Here is a 9,828-nt window from a genome sequence, read left to right as displayed (position 1 = left end):
TCATTTTTAGATATTTCTAATTTGTGTTTTTAACTTTTCCCACAATAACTTCATTTTCTTTGCTTCAGTATTAGGATAAGGATTCGGCCAGCAGAGCTGACATTTGTTGTCCATTCTTCGTTGCCTTTGAAGTTTGCTAGACCACTTTAAAGAGCCGTTAAGAGCCAACCAATACTTGGTGTGGGAGTGAATCAGGAATAAACCTGAATCAGATAGAAACCATAAGGATATCAGTTTTCCTTCCCAACATGAAATTAATGAATCATTTGGAATTTTATGATAGTCCAATTCCTTCATGGCCACTTTTACTGATATGAGCCTTTTGGTGCTGAATTCAAATTCTCAGACAACTGAACAAGTGATTAGTTCCTACAAAATTCTCATGAAAGGTTTCCAAAAAGAAATCATAAACGTTGAGGAGAGGAAAACTTTTCATGATTTTAGTAAACAGTGGTGCAGTTAGTCGAGCCTGCTGCCTCACAGTTCCAGCAACCCATGTCCAATGCAGACCTCTGGTGCTGTCTGTGTGGAGTTTGCACATTCTCCCTGTGACTGCGTGGGTTTCCTCCAACTGATCCATTTTCTCCCATATCTCAAAGGCATGTAGGTTGTTGGATTAATTGGCTGCTGTAAATTGCCCACAGTATGTGAGTGCTAGAATCTTGGGGGAGTTGATGGGAATATGGAGAGAATAAAGTGGGATTGGCGCAGTGTAAATGGTTGCTTGATGGTCATCACACACTCAATGGGCTGAAGCATCTGTTTCCGTGCTCTATGACTCCAACATGAGGGAGCTGAGATGTGAAATTAGATGGTCAGCAATTGAGTAGTATAGGAAGAAGAGGTAAGTCCCCGTAGAAGTCCATATGTTGCTGTTGGAGGTGATGATATAGGGAGCTGAAAGCTGTTCACTGGAACAAGGGTATCAAAGGTGAGGGAGCAGTGAAGTATATCACTGAAATGATGTGACAGATAGAGTCCTGAAAGTGCAATTGTAAAGTGACTTTATGAAGGGTTTCCAGAAAAAGGCAAACAGGGAATAGAGTTGGAAGGGGTATTAGTACTGGTATTGGTATTGATTTATTATTGTCACTTGTACCGAGGTACATGGAAAAGCTTGTCTTACAAACAGATTGTACAGGTCAATTCATTACACAGTGCAGTTACATTGAGTTAGTACAGAGTGCATTGATGTAGCACAGGTAAAAACAATAACAGTACAGAGTAAAGTGTCACAGCTACAGAGAAACTGCAGTGTAATAAGGTGCAAGGTCACAACAAGGTAGATCGTGAGGTCATAGTATAAAGGAACCGTTTAATAGTTTTATCACAGTGGGGTAGAAGCTGTCCTTAAGCCTGGTGGTACGTGCCCTCAGGCTCCTGTATCTTCTACCCGATGGAAGAGGAGAGAAGAGAGAATGTCCCGGGTGGGTGGGGTCTTTGATTATGCTGGCTGCTTCGCCAAGACAATGAGAGGTAAAGACAGAGTCCAAGGAGGGGAGGCTGGTGGGACGTGGGATGCAACTGTTGGAATAGGAGAAAATGGTTAAAGATGACATAGCCCATGGAAGTAGAAAGGCCCCAGTGATGGACTATTTCCACGGTAACGTAGCGGTTAGCGCGACACTATTACAGCGCCAGCGATTGGGGTTCGATTCCCTTCGCTGTCTGTGAGGAGTTTGTACGTTCTCCCCGTGTCTGCGTGGGTTTCCTCCGGGTGCTCCGGTTTCCTCCCACATTCCAAAGACATACGGGTAGGTTAATATGGGTTTAAAATGGGCGGCGCGGACTCGTTGGGCCGGAAGGGCCTGTTACTACGCTGTAAATAAAATTTTAAAAAATTAATAAAACTGATTATTATTTTATTAACCATCTTAGGTAACCCTCACCTCTGGTTCTGCTGCCGCCCCTGCCACCCACCCCCCCCCGCCCCCGGATCGGAGGAGGTGCACGTGAATCTTTGCCTCACCTGGAAGGGCTGTTTAGATCCCTGGATGGTGGTGGGGAAAAGGTGTAGGGACAAGTGTTGCAGGGAGAGGTGGATTGGGAGGGATAAGCGGACCAGGAAGTCACAGAGGGAGTGGTACCTGCAGAAGGCAGCAAATGGGTAGGGAGGAGAAGATGTGGAGAGTAGTGGGATCTCGTTGCAGCTGGCAGACATGATGAAGGATGGTGTACTGGATACAGAGGCTGTTAGCATGAAAAATGAGGACTAGGGAACTAGATCCCTGTTTTGTCTGGAGTGAGGAGGGGTGAGAGCGGAAGTCCGAGGAACAGAGGAAATGTGAGACAGTAGAAGGCAAAACATGTTTCCTGAAGAAGGAAGACATTTCAGATATCCTGGAATGGAAGGCCTCATCTTGAGAGCAGATGCAGTGGAGACAGAGAAAGTGAGAGAAAAAGACCTTACATGCGAGAGGGTGGGGAGAGAAATGGTCGAGGCAGCTGTGGGGGTCGGTGGGTTTGTGGTAAATGTCTGTGGATAGTTTGTCTCCTGAGATAGAGACAGAGAGATCTAAAAAAAAGAGAGAAGTGTCAGAAATGGTCCAAGTGAATTTGAGAGGAGGATGAAAGTTAGTAGCAATGGTGGTAAAATTGATGAGTTCTGCATGGGTGCAAGAAGCAGCACCAATGCAGTCATTGACGTAACAGGGGAAGAGTTGGGGAATGGTACCAGAGAAGGTTTGGAACAGGGACCGTTCCACGTAGTCAACAAAGAGACGGGCACAGCTAGGGCCCATGCGAGTGCCCATGGCCGCACAAGTGGTATGGTATATTCTGTTGGACAAAGTATAAATCAAATAATGGAGGCTCACACAAAAGGTTCTGCAATAACTGCAGGCAGTTGTAACCATCATATAGATTGAATAAAGCAAATTTGCAAGGGTAGCCTTGAGGACAAGTTCACAGAAGTAAGCTGTTACAGTTTCTTGTTATATAAGATTATGAGAAGCATGGTTCGGGTAGATGGTCAACATTTCCTTCCCATGGTAGGGGTATCAAAAACAAGAGGGTATAGGTTTATGGAGAGAGGGAGGAGTTTTAAGGGGGTCTGAGAGATACATTTTTACACAGAGAGCAGTTGATATCTGGAATGCTCTGCCAGAGGAGATGATGCAATCAGATGCAATTACAGAGTTAATGTAGATGGGTAAAAAGTTCAGCATTAACACAGTGGGCCATAAGGTTTATTTCTGTGCTGTACAACTCTATGACTCTATAATGGAGACACACAGACAGACAGACTTGGATGGACATACATGAACATAGAAGCATGGTTAGAGGTACATACAGAGAGACAAGTAAGGAGAGACACATACACACAGAGGCTGACATCCACAAACATACTAACAACAAGTTACCAACATAACTTCTCCGTGGCTTGTCACCTTGTGGTGGAGAAGCTTGTGTGGTCCTGAGTTCCTCAGAGTGATGCCGTCTGGAGCTATGCTCCTGGTACGGTCACCCATGGCGGTAAGGTCGATGGTGAGGTCCCTGACAAAGAACAATCCAACCAAGACCTCAACTGTGGAACAGGCGGACGAAGTTATTTCGAACTCAACGGCTGTGAAGGCGGATGAAGGCTGCAACAAATCCATCAGCTCCAATCGTCGTGGTTTCCATGCCATTGGAATCAGTTGGTTGATTTGTGAAGTATCGTGTGCTTTTTGTAGTGCAACGTCAAGTACACGTTAAACAAGTACATGCACAGGCATCTTTGCTCTGTGGGCTACCACTTGAGAGCCCATAAATAGATCAACAGAATGAAGGCCATCATCCTTGACCTCGAGAGATGGCCAAGACAACGACGACTAGCATAACTAGAGACAGTCGGTAACAAAAGACACACCTAGGCAGAGCTGGATAGCCACTGGCACAGCCAAGTCTAAAGAAAGTAACGAATAGACACAGTCCCTCAGAGACACCTTTTGAATGTGTGTTCCAACAAAGTGGTGCTATTGTAGGTTGTAGTGAGCAGTATATACCACTCGAGGGAGCCATCCTTTCTTTGGTAAGATTGTACAGCAAAAAGCAGAAATGTTTGTGTATCTGAGCCTCTAATTTACCAGACTTATGAAATCAATATAAATTCATTTTTGTCATTATAACCCAACCAACAGAGACTGAACCCAGTTTTCCTTCCTTTTTTTTAGGCAGTCCCTTGAGGTCTCAAATGACTTGCTACATCTCTAGTTTTGTGGGTACTGAGAGGTGGCTGATGAGGCCAACGTGGCGACTGAATTCTCTTGCAGTGAAAGGCAGGAAGTGCCCAAGGGGGCAGACAGGTGGTGTGAGGTGGTGTGTTCCTATTGCCATTTTTGTGTACTTCCAATGCATGGACTCAAGGTTCTTAATACATCCCAAAAGTTCCTGCTCCATTTCGAGTGGCCATGGGCCAGAGGTTCCCGGGAACATTGCATTTCTTCAAGGAAACTTTGACCGCATCCTTGAATCTTTTTCTCTGTCTACCTTGCAATCTCTTCCAGTGACAGGTTAGGACTTTATTCCTTGGAGCGCAGAAGAATGAGGGGAGGTTTGATAGAGGTTTACAAAATTATGAGGGGTATAGACAGAGTAAATGCAAGTAGGCTCTTTCCACCTAGATTAGGAGAGATAAGTTTGAGAGGACATGGCTTTAGGGTGAAAGGGGAAAGGTTTAGAGGGAACATTAGGTGGAACTTCTTCACTCAGAGAGTGGTGGGAGTGTGGAACGGGCTGCCATCTGACGTGGTAAATGCGGGCTCACTCTTAAATTGGATAGGTACATGGATGGGAGAGGTCTGGAGGGTTATGGACTGGGTGCAGGTAAATGGGACTAGCGGAATAAAGTTTTGGCACAGACTAGAAGGGCCGAATGGCCTGTTTCCTGTGCTGTGATGTTCTATGGTTCTATTGTGCTATGGACAGCGGTTGCAATAGAGTGTCTGTTTCAAGAGTGTGGTGCTGAGTGTCGGGATTGTGTGCTCGGGTATGTGGCCAATGCCAGGGGACAGGGACATGAGCCAGGTGTGTGCCAGGAACAAGAATATGGGTTAAATCTGTGGCAGGAGTCATGACTTGGGGATGTGGGCCAAGTGTGTGAATAGAGCCAGGCAATTGAAGCCAGTTACAATATAATCATTATTGTACAGACCTGAGAGAAAAAGGGACATGGTTTGGGAAAGAGGATTAGTAGACAACTAGCACCTCTTTTCCAGGGCACCAATGGTCAATACAAGAGGGCATGGCTTTAACGTAATGGGTGGGAAGTTCAAGGGAGATATCAGAGGAAGGTTTTTTACCCAGAGAGTGGTTGGGGCATGGAATGCGCTGCCTGGGGCGGTGGTGGAGGCAGGTACATTGGTCAAATTCAAGAGATTACTAGATAAGCATATGGAGGAATTTAAAATAGAGGGATATGTGGGAGGAAGGGGTTAGATAGTCTTAGGTGAGGTTTAAAGGTCAGCACAATGTTGTGGGCTGAAGGGCCTGTATTGTGTTGTACTGTTCTATGGTTCTATGATTATAATAGAAGAGCCAAAACATGCTGATTTCCCGAGAAGAGCCTCACACTTTGTTTTTCGGATGGAGAATGAGACAAAGAGGCCCTTGGCAGGTTCTGCGATGGGGGCAGATTCATGAAAGAATTTGGTTTCAAAAATGGACCTTGGCGGGATAGCTTCTGAAGTGTTCATTTGTTATAAAGCTGAACCAGCAGCAATTAGCAGGTGTGAGTCGGAGGTTCAGACTACAATCCCATCTCTAACCTTTGTCTTCCTAAACTAAATCCTTAGTGACCAGTTCATAGTTTGCCAGTGGCAGAAAAATATATGGTAGGGCGTGCTGCAATGAAAATATTTGCATTCTAGGACAGGATGCAGATAGGCTGAATGAGGATGAAAACTTGGCAAATGGATTTAATGTACAGAAGTGTGAGGTCAGGAAACTTGGTGAAAGGAATCCAAATGCAAACTATTATTCAAGTAGAGAAGGATTGCAGATGAGTAAAATACGAAGGGATCCAGGTGCTCCTGTGGGAAGAGTTCGAATGCAGATTCAGCAAGTGGAACATTGGTCTTTATTGTAGGAAGACTGGAGTTTAGAAATAGGGAAGAATTATTACAGTTGTGCCGGGTGCTGGTGGGGCCACGCCTGGAGTGGTGTGTGCAGTTTTGGTCCCCTTATTTGAGAAAGGATGTGCTAGCCTTGGAGGTGGGCCAAAGGAGATTAATTGGATGATTCCTGGGATGAGACCACTATCTATACAAGTGCCTAAAGAAATTAGATCTATTGGCGTCGTGGCTATCCCTCCAGGTCGAGGATGATGGTCTTCATTCCATTGATCTATTTATGGGCTCTCAAGTGGCTTATGAGTCCAATCAAGACTTGAGAAGTAGCCCACAGAGCGAGGACGCCTGTGTGTGTACTTGTTTAACGTGTACTTGATGTTGCACTACGAAAAGCACGCGATACTTCACAAATCAACCAACTGATTCCAATGGCATGGAAACCATGACAATTGGAGCTGATGGATTTGTTGCAGCCTTCATCCGCCTTCACAGCCATTGAGTTCAAAATAACTTTGTCCGCCTGTTCCACCGTTGTGGTCTTGGTTGGATTGTTCTTTGTCAGGGACCTCACCATCGACCTTACCGCCATGGGTGACCCTACCAGGAGCATAGCTCCAGACGGCATCACTCTCGGGATCTCAGGATCACACAAGCCTCTCCACCACGACAAGGTGACAATCCATGGAGAAGTGTTAGAATATAAGAACATAAGAATGTAAGAAGCTGGAGAAAGAATAAGCATCTCAAGCCTGCTCCGCCATTCAGTAAGGACATGGCTGATCCAATCAACTTTCTCGCTATACCCCTTGACTCCTTTTTAATCCAAGTGTCTGTTAGTCTCTGCTTTGAGTATGATTTCAATGACATCACATCTACAGCTATATCCGGTGGAGAATTATAAAGGTTCACAACTCTCTGAGGGAAGAGATTCTTTCTCATCTCCCTCTGAAGTTGACAATGCAAGTTTAAGATATCCTCTATAGAAGAAATGTCCTCTCAGCATCCATTCTTATAAGTTTCAGTAAAATTCTTCAATATTCCAATGAGTATTGAACCAACCTGCTCAATCTTTCTTCATATATCAACCCTGTCATCGCAGGAGTCAACCTAATGAACCTTCTCTGCACTGCCTACAATGCAGGCGGATCCTCCTGGAATTTGGGGACCAAGACTGTGCACGGTGCTCAGGGTGTGGTCTCACCAGCACCTTGTAAGCTTGCATCAAAAATTTCCCTATTTTTACACTCAATGCCCCTTGTAATGAGGGCCAGCTTTCCAGTAGTCTTCCCAACTGCTTGCCAACTGTTTGGGTTTCATGTATTAGGACTACCAGATTTCTTTGAACGCAAGATTTTCTTATACAATTCTGTTTAAAAAATAATCTTCATTTTCATTTTCCCTTTCAAGGAAGATAACTTGACATCTTCCCACATTATACTCCATCTCCCACCTTATTCCCCACTCACTTAACCTATCTATATTCCATTGTAGGCTCCTTATGTCCTCTTCACAATTTGCTAACCTACCTATTGATGAATCATTAGCAAATTTGGCTACAGTACACACACTCCCTTCATCCAAGTCATCAATATTGATTACAAATGGTTGGAATGCTCAAAGGTGTCCCATTTGTTCTGGGACTTACTTCAGTATTTACCCTTTACAATCTAAGTGGGTTCAAGGAGGGTGCCATCAGTGGGAATCAGGAAAGGAAGCATAAAGGATTAAAAAAGAATAAAGGATTAAGAGAAGGAATACTGGGGTTCAATTTGCCTCCACTTAGAAGGCAATGACCCTCACAATTGTTCTCTTGAAAGTACTGCTTCTCACTGGGGTTCAGTCCCCTTTCTACCCTGAAGGTGTTCACATACCCTGAAGGTGTTCACATACTCTGAAGAAGGGTGAGGACCTGAAACTTTACCTCTCTTTTTCTCTCCGCAGATGCTGCCTGACCTGCTGAGTGTTTCCAGCATTCCCTGTTCGCATGTGATACAGGTTCAGTGACTCCACTCATTCCAAAGCAAAGCAGCGGCTTCAAAAGAGAGAGGTGAGCTTCGAGTAATTGGTTTGAGTCAATGTTAATGTCTGTAGTTGCTTTCAAGTGTTTCCTGTTTTTAATTTCTTTTACTTTATACGAGCATGAGTTTTATTTTACATTTGCTATGAATAGTTAGCAAGAGATTTCGAATCTATCAGAGAAGTTTAGAGTAATACAAAATGGAAAAAGGCCCTTCGGCCCAACTCGCCCATGCTGACTAAGGTGCCCTTCTAAGATAGTCCCATTTGCCCGCGCTTGGTCCATATCGCTCTAAACCTTTCCAGTCCATGTTCCTGTCCAATTGTCGTATTTGCAAACATTCAAACATTCAAACTCTTTGAGAGGTTTGACTGCTGGCTCAGTCTGAGGGCCAGGCTCAGGCAAAGTGTTCCTGTAGACGGGGCTTGCTATTTACAACTACAAAGCCTTGTTGATCAGGTTGAAGCCTTGTGGAGCAAGACGCCTTCAGAAGATCATCTCGAGGCAGATGTGGAATTTGCAGTGGATTGAAGGGGAGTGGTGAGTGTGGTGGGCCCACTGATCACAGGAAATTCCAGGCCTTAACATGGGCACCTTGGTCGGCATGGACCAGTTGGGCTGAAGGGCCTGTTTCTGTGCTGTATGACTCTATGACTCCTCTTTAACCATGTCTTTTGTAGACCCTGGTAAAAACTAATGCAAAGCACTCATTTAGTATCTCTGCCTCCATGTGCAGATCTCTGCTTTGGCTGCTGTACCCGGTACTTGTTTGCATTATATGCATTGAAAGACTTGTTTCCCTTTGATGTCATCTAATAATCTACTCTCATTCTCCCTTTGTAGTTTTTATTTCTGGTCCCCTTTGACCTTTCTGTACCCGTTGAGTTATAGAGTTACACAGCACAGAAACAGGTCCTTTACCACTTACATTGATCCTGCACCAATCCCATTTTACTCTCCCTGCATTGCCATCAACTACCCCGCCCCCGCGCCCCCGACTCTACCTTTTGTAGTGAGTGGGAGGAGATGGGAGTGGTAAAATGAGAAAATAAACACCACTCCACATCAGTTTGTTGAGAGCAGCATTTTAAGAGGTGATAATTCCATCAACTGGAGAGAAAGATAATGCAATGGAAGCGAGGATTTCCTGGATGGAGTAAGAAAGCAGAGGGGTGTACGGTTGGAGGGAGCTGATAACACGTACAAAAATCAGACTGAACGGTGACGTAGCTGGTAGAGCAGACCTCCAGTGACCGGTACAGTCCTGACCCTAGGTCCTGTCTGTGTGGAGCTTGCACGTTCTCCCTGTGACGGCGTGGGTTTCTTCCCCCCCTCCCAGAGATGTGTGAGTTGGTACATTAATCGGCTGCTTAGTGTAGGTTAATGGGAAAAGGCATCAGAGGCGAGTGGGCAGGCACAGTAGTGTAGTGGTTAGCGTAACGCTATTACAGCGCCAGCGACCCAGGTTCAATTCCGACTGCTGTCTGTAAAGAGTTTGTATGTTCTCCCCGTGTCTGCGTGGGTTTCCTCCGGGTGCTCCGGTTTCCTCCCACATTCCAAAAACATACGGGTTAGGAAGTTGTGGGAATGCTATGTTGGCACCAGAAGCATGGTGACACTTGCGGGCTGCCCCCAGAGCACTCTATGTGAAAGATGCATTTCACTGTGCGTTTCGATGTACACGTGAATAATAAAGATCTCTGATCTGATCTGATCTTATCTCTGGATGAGCACGTGTGAGAAAGGGAGAAAGTTTCAGGG

This window comes from Pristis pectinata, chromosome 3 (assembly GCF_009764475.1).
Source record: "Pristis pectinata isolate sPriPec2 chromosome 3, sPriPec2.1.pri, whole genome shotgun sequence".
Taxonomy (NCBI): Eukaryota; Metazoa; Chordata; class Chondrichthyes; order Rhinopristiformes; family Pristidae; genus Pristis; species Pristis pectinata.
This window is presented reverse-complemented; position numbering follows the sequence as displayed.